Source organism: Rhinatrema bivittatum, chromosome 2 (assembly GCF_901001135.1).
Source record: "Rhinatrema bivittatum chromosome 2, aRhiBiv1.1, whole genome shotgun sequence".
In the NCBI taxonomy this organism is placed as follows: domain Eukaryota; kingdom Metazoa; phylum Chordata; class Amphibia; order Gymnophiona; family Rhinatrematidae; genus Rhinatrema; species Rhinatrema bivittatum.
Window position 1 is genome coordinate 742,813,734 of NC_042616.1, and position 18,638 is coordinate 742,832,371.

Sequence of the window (18,638 nt, forward strand, 5' to 3'; positions counted from 1 at the left end):
GCAGGAGGCCCGATTGGGAGGAGGAGGAGCTCGATGGTGGTGTGGCTGCGTTCCTGGAGTCAGAGGAAGCCGCATGGGTGCCAGGGGAGGAGGCAGCAGGCGACGGTGTGCTGATCCCGGAATGGGTGAGCGACTTTGGCGTTGCAGAGCGGGGAGGAGCACGATCGTTAGCTCGGGGGGTGGAGAGAGGAAGTGTGGAGATTGAAAGGGAGGGACCGTTGCTGTTACTTGAGAGGTCTGCAGAGCTGGGTGTGGTGAGGGGGAGGGGCGGTAGAGCTGTGAGGCCCCGGGCTAAAGGGAAGTCTGGAAAGGCAGCTTCTAAGAGCTGTGAGCCCATTCTAGCTGCAGACATGATTTCTGATGCTGCAGAGCGCTTTCCTGGCCCTGATGAAGGTTCATTTGGTGAGAGTGCTGGGACTATGGGAGCGTTATACAAAACTAGGTTTCGTGGTCGGGGGGGTAAGGGAGCGATGGTAGGGCGTTTAAGTGGAGCGGAGGAGCGCAGGGCAAGGGGTGTCCGTAGCATGTTGGGAAGGGGCATGGCTGTGAGAGAGGGGAGGGTGAGTAATACGTTATTGGTTCCAGAGCAGGCAAGGGGGATGCTGGGGGGGGGTAAGCAGGCACTGCATGGGGCAAAGAGGGAATCGTAGATTGACTGGGGGTTCTTGCCGGCGTTTGAATGGAGGGGGGAGAATTGGGAGGGGAAGAGATGACCTTGGTAGAGAGAGGTTTGTAGACGGGGGATGTGCGAGCAGTTTTGGGGAGTTTGGGGGGTTGGAGGTGGAGAGAAATTGGGACATTGCGCCGGCTCCTGTTCCGTCTCCTGCTCCTGCTGTTTTTCCACAGGAGAATTTGGCAGAGGATGATGGTGAAATACCTGGCCCATCCCAATGGGAGGCTTGGCGTAATGACGCGCCAGTGTCAGCAGACAGGGGTCAGCGACAGCAGTTATACATGGATGATGTGCTGCCTGTGGAACCTGAGCAGACTGGTGAGTTTATTATTTTCCCTAGACAGGACAGGGGTGGAGTCGCATGGGTGAAAGGGGCAGAAGCAAGGGAGGAGAGGAAGCAGGATGGCAGGGAGGCAAGCGGTAGCGAAGTGTTGCCAAGTGCTAAGGAAGGGGGGGTGGATAGGAAGCGGGGGTCTTCAAAGTCTGGGAAGGCTAAGAAAAAGAGAAAGAGGGGGCGCTCTAGTTCATCGGATTCGTCCTCGTCGTCGTCGTCCTCTTCGTCATCTTCTGATACCTCTTCGGATTCGGGAGCAGCGGTTCAGGGGGGAGTAGTCGGGGGGGCCACAGTTCGTGGTGCCCCGGCTTTGGTGGCTTTTACGGAGCTGTGGGAGGAGGTTCCGCGTTCTATTCGCAGACGAATTAGGCGTAGGCAGTTCATTGATATTTTCCAGTTGCTGGAGGGCCGGTGCGGTAAGCGTAAGTATAAAAAGAAGAGGAATAAGAGAGATCTATTCGTAGGGGCCCCGATTAAGGTTGCCCGAAATATTCATAATTGGACAAGGGCTTTTCTGCGGCTAGCAAGTGTAGTGGGGAAGAAAGATCCGTCGCAGTATGGGGCGCTGTTATCTTATGCAGATGCAATTCTAGCGGCCAGTAAGACTTACGAAGGTTGGTCCTGGCTTAATTATGATGAGCGATTCCGAGATCGCATGGAGGAAAATAAGTTCATATCCTGGGGTACTCAGGATGTTGGACTCTGGCTAACGCAGATGGCTGCAAAAACGTCCTCAGGTAATATGGGGCAGGGGTTAGTGGCAGGGACTGGGCCCGGGCGGTCCTTTCGGAGGGACGTGCCCAGCAGTAGCACAGGAAAGGGGGGCGCGGGACGCAGTGATGTGTGTTGGAGATTCAATCGCTCCACGTGTATTTTCCCGGACTGTAAGTTCCGGCACGCTTGTTCCGGGTGTGGAGCGGGTCACCCGGTGTCCAAGTGTTCTAAGCGGCAAGGGGACGGACCGGCCACAGCACAGCCTGCAAAAGGCGCGAGTAGACCGGGTCTTTGAGCGAGCACCTACACCTATTAGTATAACTGCGATGTTGCCATGGTTACGGCTGTACCCGCGTACAGAAGCGGCGGGGTTGTTAGATCAGGGTTTTCGTTATGGTTTTAAAATACCGTTTCATGGACAGGGGGAAGTTGGGGGTGGGGTCAATTGCCCATCAGTTCGGCGTATGATAGCAGTAGTAAAGGAAAAATTGATGGGGGAAATAGGGCTAGGCCGTATTGCAGGTCCCTTTAATGTGACTCCGTTCCGTGATTTGGTCCTATCACCGTTAGCTGTGATTCCAAAAAAGGATCCGGGTAAGTTTAGATTAATTCATAATTTGTCTTTCCCAGAAGGGAGGTCTGTGAATGATGGTATCCCGAGGGATTTATGCATGGTGAGATACGCATCTTTTGACTCTGCGGTGCGAATAGTTCGGCAGTGTGGCCCAGGGGCTTTGATGGCGAAGGCGGACATAGAAGCGGCATTTCGTTTGTTGCCGGTTCATCCGGATAGTTTTCACCTGTTAGGGTTCCGCTTTCAGCAGCAGTTTTACTTTGATAAGTGTATGCCTATGGGTTGTTCTATAGCATGCTCTTATTTTGAAGCCTTCAGTACATTTGTGCACTGGGTGGTCCAGAAGAGGTCGGGGTCGAGACTCGTGGTACATTATTTGGATGATTTCCTGTTTGTGGGAAGGGCTGGTTCGGGTGATTGTCTCAGTTTGATGAATTGTTTTCAAGACGTGGCCAATGACTTCGGAATTCCTCTTTCGGTCAGTAAAACGGAAGGACCTAGTACTACATTGGTATTTCTGGGAATTGAGCTGGATTCGGTGGCTATGGTATCGCGGTTACCGGAGAATAAGGTTCAGCAGTTACGGGACATGGTGCGTGAGGCTGTTGGTCGGCCTAAGTTGTCCTTGCGAGAATTGCAGTCACTCGTTGGTAGTCTAAATTTTGCCTGTCGGGTGATTCCGATGGGCAGAGTGTTTTTGCGCAGGTTATCACATGCTATGTCCGGTTTAAGAAAAACGCATCATCGTGTGCGAAATTCTCGTTTTTTGCGGGAGGATCTGAGACTGTGGGATAGATTTTTGGAGGATTTTAATGGGGAGGCGTTGTGGCAATCTAATCCGCGGTCAAATCATGATTTGGAGCTGTTCACCGATGCAGCGGGTTCGCTTGGTTTCGGGGCTTATTTTCGAGGGGCTTGGTGCGCAGCGGGTTGGCCAGAGGATTGGATTACGTCTGGAGTTACAAAAAATATATTGCTTTCTTGGAATTATTTCCAATTGTAGTGGCAGTGAATATCTGGGGCGCTCAGTTGGCAGGAAAGAGAGTGGTGTTTTGGAGTGATAATCAGGGGGTGGTTGAGGTCATAAATAAGAGATCGGCGCGTTGCATTAGAGTGTCAGAGTTATTGCGCGAGCTGATATTGCGTTGTATGTCCTTAAATGTAACGGTCTGGGCTCGACACGTGCCTGGAGTTGCTAACAGTGTGGCTGACTCTCTTTCTCGTTTCAAGTGGGACTTGTTTCGAGAACTCGCCCCAGAAGCGGAGTCGTGCGGAACCCCGGTGCCGTCTTCCCTTTGGAAATTTGGTTCCCAGAATCTTTGGAAAATGCTGCGAGTTTCATTAGCGCCCTCCACGTGGACAGGTTATGTAGGGGGGGCCCGACGAGTCTCAGCGTTCTTGTGTTCCTTGGGCTGGGTGGGGGGTCCGATCTCGGATATGGCATTGATACGTTTCATTGAGCATGCTCGGGCGAGTGGCTGTTCGCAGGCTGCGGTAGGCCGCCAGCTGGCGGGATTTTCCTTTTTTATGAAGGCGCATGGTTGGGGTTTTCCTTCAGGTCGTTTTATAGTTCGGCGTCTGTTGAGGGGTTGGTCGCGGACAATGCAGAGCAGAATTGATCAGCGTTTGCCCATTACGCATGATATATTGATGCTGTTATGGGAAGCGTTATCTGCAGTGTGCTTTTCCCCTTATGAGACACTATTGTTTCGAGTTGCTTTTGTATTCGCGTTTTTTGGGGCCTTTAGGATTAGCGAGTTGGTGGCTCGAGCAGCCTCCAGTAGTGATTACCCAGGGATTTTGGCTCGGAATGTGGTGGTCACGAACAGGGCAGTATTGATAGTAATTCCGCGATCTAAGACGGATCAGAGGGGTCGTGGAGCCTCCGTGTTGTTGTCTAGGGTTCCAGGTTTGACGTCCTGCCCAGTTAGAAATGCAGCTGGGTATTGTCAGGTGCGTCCGGAGGGCGCAATGCAATTTCTAGTGCATGAGAACCTGCGGCCATTAACCAAGTATCAATTTGAGACGGTACTGCGTGCAGCATTGTATGCGGTCGGTTTGGATGGGCGCAGATTTGGAACGCATTCGTTCCGCATCGGGGCCGCTACTTCGGCGGCAACGGCGGGCATGCCTGGAGGGGTCATACAAAGGATAGGCCGGTGGCGTTCGGGGGCCTACAAGAGTTATGTTCGCCCAGATTCTGGGCAAGTTTGATCTCTGCTAACTCTAGTTTCTTTGCAGGTGCTGCGTCTGAGACCATGACGGTTTGGATCATTGGTCATTCGTTTACTTACTGGGGTCACAGACATGCCTGCGGCCGTCCTTATGGCTCTCACTTGGACTTACAACGAAGGGGGGTTCGGGTTATATGGTTGGGCCGGAGGGGTATGCTGTGGGACGAACTTGTTCCTTACGTACGGAGGGAGTGGGAGCGTCGGGCAGCTCCTCGGGTTCTGGTAGTCCATTTGGGGGGTAACGACTGGGGTAAGATGTCGGGCAAGCACTTCATTAGTAATGTCCGTAAGGACTTAATGACTGTGTCTATTTTACTGCCGACGACGATCTTATGCTGGTCTGATATTGTGGTGAGACCTGCTGAATTGGATAACATCAGATAGCGTCGGTGTAGGTCCAAGGCAAATCAGCAAATCGGGGCTTGGTTGGAGTGATTGGGTGGTCGGCATATTAAGTATGCCTGGTCATGGGGTAAGGTAACAGGTTTGTTCCGAGATGATGGGGTTCACCTGTCCTTTCTGGGATTAGACTTGTTCCTGAACTCCATTCAGGAGGTCTTAGAGGAGTTATTTCCTCTATAAAGCGAGGCCGCATCTTGGGGGGTCACAGGGCATGTTATGCCTGTGCCTGTGGCGGTTGGTCCGAGCCATAACTGTTCAATTATATTGTTTAAGTTATTTGGATTTTGGTAAAGCCGACGGTGGTTGACAACTGAGGGCTGTTGTCTGGGTTTGGCTCCTTGCCGGATGAGGCGGGGGCTGCTTGGCCAGACTCCTTGCAAGTTGGATGCGGGAGTCCACCCAGGTTGGCTCCTTGCAGGAGAGTGTGGCGGGAGTCGGAACCTGGCGTGTTGGGGCCAAAGAGCGTAACAGAGTGGCTGGTTAGGCTATCCTGCCGTAAGGTGGCGGATAGTCTGGTGGGGGGTGGGCAATACCAAAGTCCTAGTGGTTTGTGTTAATGTTATGATATAAGCTCGGACCACTGAATGATTAAAGCTGCGGCCTTGTTTTACCCACAATGAAATGTGTCTGTGATTATTGGATTGTAAAGGGGTGGATGCGAGCGAGTGAGGTCCTGCATGCCCACATTATGAAAGACCAGCCGGACCCCGTGTCCGGCTGGACGGCGTAATGTGGGCGCAGGCCCACTTCGGAGGCGCGTGTGGTTGGGGGGGGGGGGGGAAGCTGGGTTAGGCGGGGTGAAGCGACGTAGGGACGCGAGTAGGCCCGCGGCGTGGCGTACGCGACGGGGGGGGGGGGGGGGGGGATAGAAGGAGCGTGTCATAGGGTCGTGGAATTCAGGGATAGGCTCAGGGAGCGGAGGGGGGGGTAGGAGGGGTAAACGTGGAGGACTGGGATAGGCAGGGAGGGAAATTCAAACTGCTGGTTAAGCAGTTGTACTAACGCGGGCTTCAGTTGGTAGCTGGCGAGCGAGAGAGGGAGTCAGCAGGTTCGCGCGACCCTCCCACCCACCCTTAGTTCTATGTGATTGTTGTTGGGGAATTGCGGTTTTGTTGGGGGATTTGTTGCAGCGGGGGCGGTTGGTCCGAGCCATAACTGTTCAATTATATTGTTTAAGTTATTTGGATTTTGGTAAAGCCGACGGTGGTTGACAACTGAGGGCTGTTGTCTGGGTTTGGCTCCTTGCCGGATGAGGCGGGGGCTGCTTGGCCAGACTCCTTGCAAGTTGGAGGCGGGAGTCCACCCAGGTTGGCTCCTTGCAGGAGAGTGTGGCGGGAGTCGGAACCTGGCGTGTTGGGGCCAAAGAGCATAACAGAGTGGCTGGTTAGGCTATCCTGCCGTAAGGTGGCGGATAGTCTGGTGGGGGGTGGGCAATACCAAAGTCCTAGTGGTTTGTGTTAATGTTATGATATAAGCTCGGACCACTGAATGATTAAAGCTGCGGCCTTGTTTTACCCACAATGAAATGTGTCTGTGATTATTGGATTGTAAAGGGGTGGATGCGAGCGAGTGAGGTCCTGCATGCCCACATTATATAGAGTATTATTTTAAAAGCCCAGCACACACATCAATTGGGGAATGCACATACAAGTCGGGATTGGTTGTGCCGACTGAATTTTAAAAGATTCACATATGGGTCCGTATTGCTCACTGCACACACATCTCACTCAATTTCTAAAAGGGGTGTGGTCTTGTTGGGGTATGGGTGTTTTGAGGCATGGCCAAGAGATATGCACATAAATACTTAAACACCAGGGTGGTCATGCAGGTTCTCTGCAGCATAACTGATGGATAAACTACTGAAAATGTTCATGGCATGGATTTGCACAGGTTTTAAAACCCAATTTACTGCCTGGGTGCACAGACATTTAAAACTGTGCACACTTGAGCACCTGGCCAATCTGTTTTAGAATGCGAGTGCATATGTGCATGCCCGTTATAAAATTGCCATGTATCTGGGCGTGCGCCGGCATACACGCTCCATTGTGCACCCATGTGCTGGTTTGAAAGTTAACATCCCTGAGTTCAAATTGAACTTTAAATTTATACCTTAACAAGTCTAAAATGTCTTATAAGAGCAAATATTCCTTTCTGGAGGTGATGATTAATTCAAAATATAGGGATAATTTTCGAAAAGATTTGCATGGTTAAAACTGTGTTTAACACGTGGAAATGCACTTTACCTGTGTAAGTGGGCCTTTGAAAATTGCTACAGTATATGCCACTGAATTGTCCATAGGATATTCATGTGTAAGTGCACTTTATGCATGCAATTTTTTTTAATTGCTATGATATTATGTTACATTTATATTCTTTTTAAAATTAAACCTTAAAATTGTAAATGGGCTTTGGAAACTTGCTAAGATATGTATTATTTTACATTTATATGTTAACTCCTTTGAAAATTATCTCCTATATGTATTATGTAGAATAACATTTTGTTCTAGAACAGTTTAGCATTTAAAATGAAAATAATTTAAAGTACCTACAGATTTATACTATTACTGCTACCAATAAAAATATTCATAAGGCCAGTTTTCAAAGGCTTTAGTTCCCTAACTTTACAGGATACTCAGCTAAATTGGCTTATTTGAAAATTGAACCTGGCCGAGAACCTAAATTTATGCACATAGTTTCACAAAGCACTCAAAAGGTGGGCAAGGCCAGGGGCGGGTTGGGTTGAGGCAAATAAGTTACATACTTTCAGGTCAATTTTAAAAGCCTTGCTTGAGCAAAAACGGCAATATAAGAACGTAAGTGAGCCACACGGGAACTACGCAAATTTTAAATAGCTGGGAAGGTCAGAAAAAAATAGGCGGAAAGGGGCAATCCAGAAGTGGGGTCAGCACTGACACACATGACCCCTAATTTTCTTCAGCCAGTGTGCATGTTACTGGTGTAACTTTGCTACAGCTCCTCAGTATCTGTCTGGTGGAGAGAGAGAGCGAGAGCCTCTTTACAACGCTCAGCCTGACACAATATACGCACCATTAAAAGGGGACACTTTGATTAGGGCTAAGGTTTCTAGGGTGGGTTGGGGTTTTGGGGGGTGATGTTAAAGAAACATTCAGAGGTATTCATTGTGAAACTGACATCATTAAATAATTTTAGTCCTTATAAGCGATAAAAAGAGTTTGATTCATTCAATGCAGCTGCAGTCTACAAATCAACTTCTCTTGTTAGAATTCTCATTGCTTATAATGTATAAAATTCTTTAATGATGTCAATTTTACAATGAATACCTCTTAAACCCAAACCCAAACCATAACCCACCTCCCAAAGACTCACTCCAAATCAGTGCCCCCTTACAATGGTCCATATATTGAGTTTCAAGCTGAGCCTAAAGAACATAATAAATTGCCATGTTAGGTCAGACCAAAGGTCCATCAACCCCAGCATCCTGTTTCCAACAGAGGCCAAACCTAGCCACAAGAACCTGGCAATTACCCAAACACTAAGAGGATCCCATGCTGCTGATGCAATTAATAGCAGTTAATGGACTTCTCCCCCAAGAACTTATCCAAACCTGTTTTGAACCCAGCTACACTAAAGAAGTTTTCTCTCTCTCTCTCAGAACATGTAAGATATGCATGTAAAGGCTGCAGACAGATGCACATGAAAAGTATTTAAAAACCTATGGGCAAGATTTTAAAAGCCCTGTGCGCGTAAATCCTACTGGATTTACGCGTGCAGGACACTGACGCGCCAGCGCACCTATTTTGCATAGGCCGCTGGCGCACGCAAAGCCCCGGGACGCGAGTAAGTCCCGAGGCTTCATAAAAGGGGCAGGAGGGGGCGTGTCCGGGGGTCAGGGGTGGTCCGGGGCGGGTCCAGGGGGCGTGGCGACAGTTCGGGGGCAGGCCGGGAGGGCGGTCTTGAGTCCCCCGGCACTGTGGCCTGTGCCGGGGGATGCCGAGGCGGCGCGCGCAAGTTACGCCTGCTTCAAGCAGGTGTAACTTGCACAACAAAGGTAGGGGGGGATTTAGGTAGCGCTGGGGGGTGGATTAGATAGGGGAAGGGAGGAGAAGGTAGGGGGATGATTTTGGAGCAGCCTTGGAGGGAACAGAGATAGGCTGCGCAGCTTGACGCATGCAGGCTGCCGATTTTGCGCAGTCTTGCACGCGCCGACCCCGGATTTTATAAGATACATGCAGCTACGCAAGTATCTTATAAAATCCGGCGTACTTATTTAAGATCTACTTCAGCGTGTATACTTATATGCACGTATCTTTGCACGATACACGTGTTTATGGGCGCATGCATGGAACTTTTAAAATATACCTGTCAGTGCTGAATTTTATTATTAGAAGCCTAAAAAAGGTGCAAATGAATTGTGGACTTAAATCCTGGTGGCCAAGTTTTGGTGGCCTAGATTTTTGATCATTTTCAGCTGAAAGCTTAGCTGTCTAAATGAAGCATTCAGTGATTTTGAAAATGGACTCCTCTATAGGAATCCATATACAAAATGCAAGCATGTGGCTTAATATGGTTTTCTTGGTGAATACATTACAAATTTGTATTTATTTTATTTTTTTATTTTACTAAAACTTTTATTATTTTCTGTATCGTAAATGTAATTTTAGTTCATACTTTGGTTTATGTTGGTGTGCTACCTACAGCAACAGCTCTTTAACAGACGTTTCTAATGTACAAAGTCAATCTCTGGTTATATTAGTAAATCATTTATAATGAAACAATGACTATAAAAAGAGCCATACTATACATTAAGTGGCTCCACCTATGTTGCTGTCTTTGTAAAGTAGCTATTACACTTTGCTTCATATCCTTTCTCTTCAAAGTTCCATCTGTACGTGCTTACTATTAGGTGAATTTTCAAATGATATGCATAGAAAAATAGCAAGTACAGACATAAAATGGTAGGTGTGTGATTACATGCTATTTTAAAAAGTGCTACATATGCGTGTAAAACAGTTACTGTGGACCAAGAAGGGGCCAACATTTATACCCATACGTTGCTATTTTAAATCTGTCAAAGTGACATGTGTCCGTCTTTTACTTGCCTATATTTACTAGTGATCAGCTTTGTTTTTTTGTATCGGGATGTATTTCGGTTCGGGCGCTTCGTCAAAAATTTCGTTTTTCAGCAGATTGTTTTTTGTCAGCGCGGATCAGGAAAACGAGTTGGAAAACGAATCGGAAAAAAAAACAAATTGGGAAAAAAATGAATCAGAAAAAAAAACGAATCGGAAAAAAACCACCCCAACCCTTCAATTTTACTTTCTTACAACCCTCCCACCTTCCCGATCCCTCCCCAAGAATTACTAAAAGCCCTGGTAGTCCAGTAGGGTCCCGCAAGCATCTCTCCCTCCAGGCTGTCGGGTTGTCAGGCCTGCTACGAATCAAAATGGCGCCAATGGCCCTTTGCCCTTACTATGTCACAGAGGCTACTGGTGCCATTGGTCGGCCCCTGTCACATGGTAGGAGCACAAGATGGCACCGGCCGTCCATTGCTCCTACCATGTGACAGCCATGCAGCTCTGGGTAATCATGGATTAACTTCACATTTTCTGGATGTTTCTTTTATTTGGTGGGTAGGCAGAAAATGTCTTTGCTGCTTTACCCATGCCTAAAGGCCTTCGCCGGAACAGCTGTCAAGTGGTTGGAGATGTAACATGAAGGGGATAGACAATGTTCTAACCGCCTATAGTTCCACTCGCAGACCACTAATTTTTTCAGAGTTATTGAAAAGAAGAGTCTTTCCCCCATGCGGGTCACCACACTCGTGGGTTACCACATTAATGTGGGTTTCAGCATTGGTTTGTGTGCAGTTTATTACATAGGGCTGTGAGCGCATGTTTGTGTACACTTTTCCGCATGGATTTCACATCTGCATGGATTTTCTGCATGTGTATAATTTATATACACAGACTTTATTACATCCCATAAAGGTGCTTGCTCTTGTTGTGCATGCTAAAAAAATATATGTGCTGACAACTAGCACCAATTTCATCACGGGTCTTATTATATAGGCGCTTATATATCTCCCAGTCTTTTGGCTCAAATTGTAATTAGTAAAGTCTCTATTGTATGCAAATCTATCTCAGGCATATTCATTGTGGATATGCCGAAAACCAGACTGGCTGGGTGGGTCCCAGAAACTGGGTTGAGAACCACTGCTCTAATAGATATATACACAAAATGAGATCATGTACCATCTTATGCAGTTTCAACTATAACTATTTTCTTAACCAGTGTATCAAACATTTTATATTATGATAAAGCATATTGCATATCTTGAAAACATTTTGAGATTTGCTTATAGCTGAAGCAATGTATATGCAAATCTACTGTATGCAGTTGGTAATTGGATGCCTATGCACCCGACACGAGGAGCCACCAAAATGCATCTGGTCTGCTGGGTCAAAGAGGGGCTCCATGAATAATGGGGAGTTTGACTTGTCTGGAGTCAGGACATGTTGCTGGCTGTAAGATCGATATAGCCAGCACATGGCTGGACTCAGAATAGACAGAGAACATGTTCTTGTAAATTTAGTTCTTGAATTTGATTGTGATATATGCAATTGTATTTCTTGATTTTTGCATTTTTTTATAATTTGTAAAACTCTAATAAACTTTAAATAAAAAAAAAAAGAATAGACAGAGAACTGATGATTGGCTGATGTCAGACATCAGCACACTGATGTCATCGATGTGTACTGGTGTTGATAAAAGCCTATAATTGGTCCCAACACATGCAACATGATGTCAGAGGAGAGTCAGAGCCAATGGGAGATGTAAATCTGACTGTCCCCCAAACCTTCCCCTCTTTGCTGCTTTCCTGGGCCCAGCAGCATCACTTCCCATTTTTCCCACTACAATTATTAGGAATGCCTATGTTAGTGTTCCATGCATGATTAACTGATTGTTACCCCTGTCATGCTGGGGCACCTGAGCATAGCTCTAGGGGTTTAGAGTATAGATAGCTAGGGGATGGGACCAAATGGCTTAAGCAAAGTCATGATTAGGGTTCCAACTTTGACCAAGGAATTGATGACCTAGATAAACAGAAAATAAATAGATATACAGAAGCAACTGTCCCAGATTTGAGCCACAAATTCACCTACAGGCTCAGTTCCCTAGCAACAGAAATGTTGTCCACTGTGTTTGCTTGCTCGGCAGTCTGTATAGTCAGGATTTCCTTCTGCAATATCCTGGACTATAGAAGCAGTGACGAGGTCTTTGGTGACCAGTAGGGAGATGGTTGTTAAGATAGCCTATGGCACATTCCAGTGATCAAGAATAATAGGTCTAAATAAGCTTGAGTGACCAGAATTAGGTTTTTTTGTCTCATATCTAATAAAAGGCTGTGGCCATTTCTATCTGAGATATGCATAAGATTGTATCTATCTGTACGTGGGTTTCTATATTTAAAGGTGAATTTCAAAAGCTGGATGTGTGCTGAAATTTAGAGGTGGGCGCATATCTGGCACCTGCCCATGTCCACCCAGCTTTATAAGGTGTCCAGATGTGTGCCCAAGAACCAAACCACAAATATTTCACATCAGAGAAAAAAGGGGCATGATGGTGGCAGGGCATGGACATTCAGGGGCGATACTAAAAGATGTGAGCACAAGTACCTACACACCTAGGTGCGTGCCCAGGTCCAGTTCCACATAACTTTACTTCAGCTATGGAGGAGGTGTAAGTTTAAAAAAAATGTATTGGCATCTGTGAGATGTTGGAGGGGTCTGGGGTAACTGGGGAGAGTGCAAGATAAAGAACTGGAGGAGGGGGGAGGACCTAGAAGAATACTGTGCAAACTGGCAGACAAATTGGTGAAACTGGTCCTTGGCTGGATGTGGATCTTTTATAAAATAGAGGCAGTTGCACGTCCATATGTTGACTTACTCTGCTGGATGCACACAGGCTTAACCCTTACTATTTACAATGTAAAGCACATTATGCTAAGTTATTGTTAATTGAAAACTGATGTGATATTCCCAATGAAAGCTGGTATATAAAAATTGTTAAATAAATAAATAAATTAGGCACACAGATACATACACCTAGGCTATTTTATAACATGCAAGCATATGTTTGTGCATGTTATAAAATTGTCACATTTCTGGCCGCGCATTGATTCACAAGAGTATATGTGTGCCTGCATATCCGTTTGAAAGTTATTATCCCTATGTATACATGGAAGGCAGCCATGATAGATGTTATGCCTGACCTAGTTACACCTATAGAATGGTAATATTTTCACATTGATGTTGCACTGTGATGGAAGGGAGTGCTAGGGGGTGCTCCCCAGTGTGGGACGAGATGTGTGTGCCCTTGCGGAGAGACATATCCTCGCCTGGGAATCTGGACTGCATTGGACCTGCATGCTTCCGTGAAGCCACCAATGGTCCTCTGACCATTCCAAGCCCTTTCAGATCTACCGCTGGGTAACAGCAAGAAGTGGCAGGCCAGACAGAGGCAGGCAGACAGAGACATCTGGCACAGGACAAAGAGACGAAGACCCAGATGAAGAATCAGGCATTGAGGAAGACGAAGACTCAGGCATTGAGGAAGACGAAGGCGAAGACTCAGATGAGGCAAGGAAAGGCATGGCATGGCATGGCAAGGCAAGGCATGGCACGACAAGGCATGAAATGGCAAGGCAAGGCAAGGCACGCCACGACAAGAGATGGCATGGCAAGGCAAGGCAAGGCAAGTTAAAATCAGGTAGTTAAAAGTCCAGAACTCTCAAGAGAGTTCAGGGCCTCTGCTACTCACAGACACTCAGTGAAGAACAGCACAGAGAGGAGGATGAATGACAGCCCCTCAGGAGGTCTAGGAACAGGAGGAAGGAGGACAGCGAGCAAGGTCCCTCAGGCACCATACACAGCCCGGCCGGGCTGGTCGCGGACCACTCTGTCCCCTACGCGCCCTACACAGTCAGTTGGCAGGTTGCGAACCACGAGGGGAGCAGAGCCTGCCCAGGGAAGGACAGACATCAAGCCTACAGACATCAGGACATCAGGAATAAGGCAGAGGTCTTACAAGGGATGAGAAGACTCCTTGGTGCTGACAGATGGAAAGACCCACCAGCACCCTACACACCCCAATGGGGGTGGGGGTGGTCGTGGACCACTGGGCCTCTATGCACCCTACTCAACCCAGCTGGGCTGGATACAGACCACGAGGGATGGGTCAGAGCAGAGCTGAGGACATCTGGACAATGGAGAACATCTGGAACATGGACAAAAACATCAGGGCTAGAACGGAACAACAGACAACAGGAACAACTGGGAACATCAAGACATCAGAGTGAAAACATGGGCAATGTGGAATCCTATGAAGATGAAGAATGCCAAGCAGGAGCAGGAAATGAGGGGTCCTCAGGAGACCATCTCCAGAAAGACAAACTCCAAGGAGGAACTAGTTTCTTGTGAAGGCAAGGAAGGACTGGCTGAAGAGCCCTTTTGTAGGCAGAAGAGGGAGTTCCAGGAAGTGTTGTCATCAGGGTGGATCAGGGGGCACTTCCTCGCTGGTCCTTTAAATCATGAAGGGAGGCGTGGCCCCACTTCTAAGGAAGAGGAAGGAGGAAGTTGTGCAGGACCCTGGACAGCGGCCCCTCTGAGATAGGAGCCGCTGGAGCAGGCCTCGACCATACCCAACGTGGGAGGCGGCGTCTGAAGCAGGAAGCAGGCCTCGAGGTGAGTGGCGGCTTCCAGCCGCGAAGGGAGATTAAAGGTGGCTCCTGCCATGAACAGGATGTCGAGGGTGGCTCTCCCTGCCGCTGAAGAGCAGGCTTCCAGACCTGCTAGAAGACAGTGTGGGCAGCGGCTCTGTGCCGCAAAGAAGAGGCCGAAGTCCGCGGCTCCCTGCCACGATGAAGAGGAAATCGGGAGCGGCTTTCTGCCGTGTAGAAGGACCCCAGCACAGCTCCTGCATGCCGGGACGATATCGGCAAGATGGCGGCCTCGGGCCACGGAGCTTCTGCTCGCGGCTAGGCCTGCGGGCAGGAGTGCAACAATTGAACGCAAACTGCATGAATCTCTCTCTCTCTCTCTTTCTCTATCTATATATGAAACTATCTATCTATCTAAAACAAATCCCAAGTAAAATTAGCAAAATCTCCGGAGGTAAAGAAAATCAGTGAACTAAAAAATGAATAAATCAATCAATCAAAATGCATTGCTTTTCTATCAAATATATCACCTGAAAATAATATATCTCATACAAACTTACAACACAGGTCAAATAAAAATGTTTCTATGTTTTCAAGTGGACTAACACAACAACCACACTCCTGTATCCAAAATATATATGTGCTATTATAAACTCTTTAAAAGAGGAAACAGTCACTGGATATTTTTCTAAGTCTCCTACTTGAGAGTGTCATTAAGAAAAATGCAATCTTAGCAGCAGCAATTTTTAAAATATAATTAAACAGAGCTGTAGCTAGGCATTGTGGTGCCTATTACCAAGTGAAAAACTGTGCCCTCACTCATTACACAACACATGACTCCACAAGTTGGGAGATTCTGTTAAATGTTTGAACAGCAATGCCCACGGCCGGTGCATGGGTATTAAGTGTCCCAGGAAAGCCTTACAACCTTGAGCCCCCACCCAATCACACCCTCCACACAGACAAGCTGGTAGCCTCTGGGTCTGGTGACTCACAAGGCACTGCAGGGCTTCATTAAGAAATTATATACATAGAATTAAAAATAAAGTTCAGGTGTCTCTCGAGAAACACACACACACCTGAGTTTGTGACCAGAGAAGTTTAATTTTTAATTTGTTAGCCATATTATAGACTGATTTCTTGCTGCCATTGTTCTGCTATATTTCCTCTGTTGCTGCATGATGTGAAATATCTGTCTAGCTAGTGGTTTTAGAAATGTGGTTAGTGTGCATTGAAATAACTGTAATTCATAGAGAAAAGGCTGGTATCCGCAGGAGCTATTTGTTCCCTCCTACTCTGCCCCCCACACACTCTAGCATATTTTCTTCTTAAATAGTTCTTCTAAGGACTTGGTTAAGTGAATAGTAAGGCCAAGAACCAATCTAATAACTTGTATAATAGTTGTTAATAGCAGAATGGCTTTTATTTGGTGTAATATTTGGGGTGCTTCTGTCCCAAGGTTTACCATTTTGAGACTTAAGGATTGTCCAATTTGTTTTCAGCTGTCTGCAATGAAAAAGCAGGTGATGCTTTTGAAAGAGGAATTCCTCAGGTTTCAAAACACCTGCCCATTCTTGATGCAATCAGAATATCTTCCCCAAATTCCACAGAAGATTCTGAATCTGTTAGGAGACTCAGTCATCAGAGGAACCACTTTGGGAACTCAATTTGATGGGGACACAATGGGTAAATGCATTCCAGGATCCTCAACTAATAAAATGTAAACCAGGTGGCTAATGTAATTTTAGAAGAAAAAAAGAACTCTGATATCAATATTATCATCCATCTGGGGACCAATGACCTCGCTAGAAACAGTGTCCACAAAGTACAGGAAGATGTCCAAAATCTAGGGGAGAAGATTAGACACTTGGCAAAGACTATTGCCTTTCCAAAAAAGCATGGAAATGGAAAGGAAATGTTAGGCCATATGGATAATTTCAATGTCTGGCTCAAAACATGGTGAAAGAAAAATGGTTTTGGATACATTGGAGGCTGGAGCCATGTAAGGAACAATAAAAGATGGTATGGTAAGTATGGCCTATATTTGTCTGTGGCAGGAAAGAGGATGCTAACTGAAAAATTCAGGCATTTAAACTAGGGAGCAGGGGTAGCAGGAGGTGGCCTGTGAATTTGACATGATCAAAAACTTCAGTAGTAGTAATGGACTGTATCGGTCCATATTTAGAGCAAAAAGCTAGATCCAATGGAGTTTCCCCACTATTCAGATTCTTTTTTTTTTGCCGTACTACCTATGATGACTACTTGTTTGCTGGAATACATGGTGTCTTGTAATAGGGAACCCCCATAAAAATGTAATTTTTGTGAACAGAGAATTTATGATACACATTTCAAAGTATTTATTACTAATATCCACAAATCCCTCCTCCAGGTCTATGCCATATAATACCTCTTAGCTCAACAACTAAAGAATTAATTTTCCAATCCATCTAGTCTATTTTGCAGATATCTTATTCATACTGATTCTTTTAAATCGCCTGTATATAACATGTCTATTACTACTGTTGTTTTTAATGTTTTTGTTATTAGTATTTATTCAATTTTCTCCAAGTTCATTTTCCTGTTCCATGTAAGACTCGCATGTTAAGTCACTCCAATGTTAGATGTAAACCGAAATGATTAGCAACATTGTTGCTAGAATTTCGGTATATAAAAAATGTTAAATAAATAAAAATAAATAATAGCCTTGAGGATATCCGAATAGTTTAAAAAAGTTAAGAATGATGTTAACAATAGAATTTTGGATGTCAGCTCATAAGCCTAACAATCACAATCCATTAAACAGATTTTCCTTCTATGTGAGATACTTAGTACAATGAATACTTAGGTGCGAGGATAGCAAAAGACCTTTCTCGCCTGTAATTTGTTTTAAATGATCTTTCTCACTTCGAGACTCTTAAATATGAAAGACTCTTAAATATGAAAGACTGACATTTCTAAATTCTGAATGCCAGGGATAGCCAACTCCAGTCCTTGAGAACCAAAAACAGGTCTGGTGTTCAGGATATCCACAATGAATACGTATGAGATAGAATAGAATATAATGGAGGCAGTGCATGCAAATCCATCTCATGCATTTTAATTGTGGATTCTGAAAACCTCACTGCTCCTGCTGTATGTTATTGGCTAGGCAGAACTAGCATTCTTAAAATAGGCTGCTACATAATATATTTCCTTTTCTATTAGGATGAGAAAAGAAAGGAAAATTGGAAATCAAACATGAGTTACGGGTAAATTTCTGCCAACTTTAAAAATGTAAACTTTGCTAGATCTTGAGATATATATATATATTTATTTATTTATTTATTTATTTATTTTTTACTTCGATGAAGCACAAAAAAAGTACTTATTTAATGGTGCCTATTTCATGACAAACCCCTAATGCTTTTCACTTGCTGCCAAGGGTAGTCACAACAGCAGCAGACATCTTCCAAAGGCCTGAATGCAACAGCTCCAAGCATACCCAAGGCTTTCTGTTTCCAGAAGATAGAGGACAGAAACAGAGAAACATAGAAATATGATGTCAGAAAAAAACCATATGGCCTATGTAGTCTGCTCATCCATCTAATTTATTTAACCTTTACAATTCCCATCACTCCCTTAGAGATCCCATACTTTATCAAATTCAGATAGGGGTAGATTTTAAGACCAGCGTGTGCGCGTCCATATGTATACGCTACCCGGCGCGCACAATGGACACGCAATTTTATAACATGCGCGCAGGCACGCACATGTTATAAAATGGGGGGTCGGCGTGCGCAATGGGGTGCTCAAATGTGCACCTTGTGCATGCCGAGCCCTTGCTGAGCCATGCTGCCTTCTCCCGTTCCCTACCCACCCACCCCACCTTCCCTTCCCTTCCCTAACTCCCCCGCCTCCCAGCCCTAATCTAACCCCCCCAAAAAAATTGTCCTACTCTGTTGCGACTGCCGGCGCGCAATCCTCCAGCCCAGCGGCAAATGGCCACTGTGCTGGGAGCCTCTGACCCC

The 18,638-nt window shown here is 46.1% G+C and overlaps 1 protein-coding gene across 1 annotated transcript in view; it reads right to left on the reverse strand.

The window, feature by feature from the left end:
• The window catches only part of CSMD3 (CUB and Sushi multiple domains 3), a 3,551,396-nt gene that overhangs the window by 1,329,248 nt on the left and 2,203,510 nt on the right, over window positions 1-18,638 (reverse strand).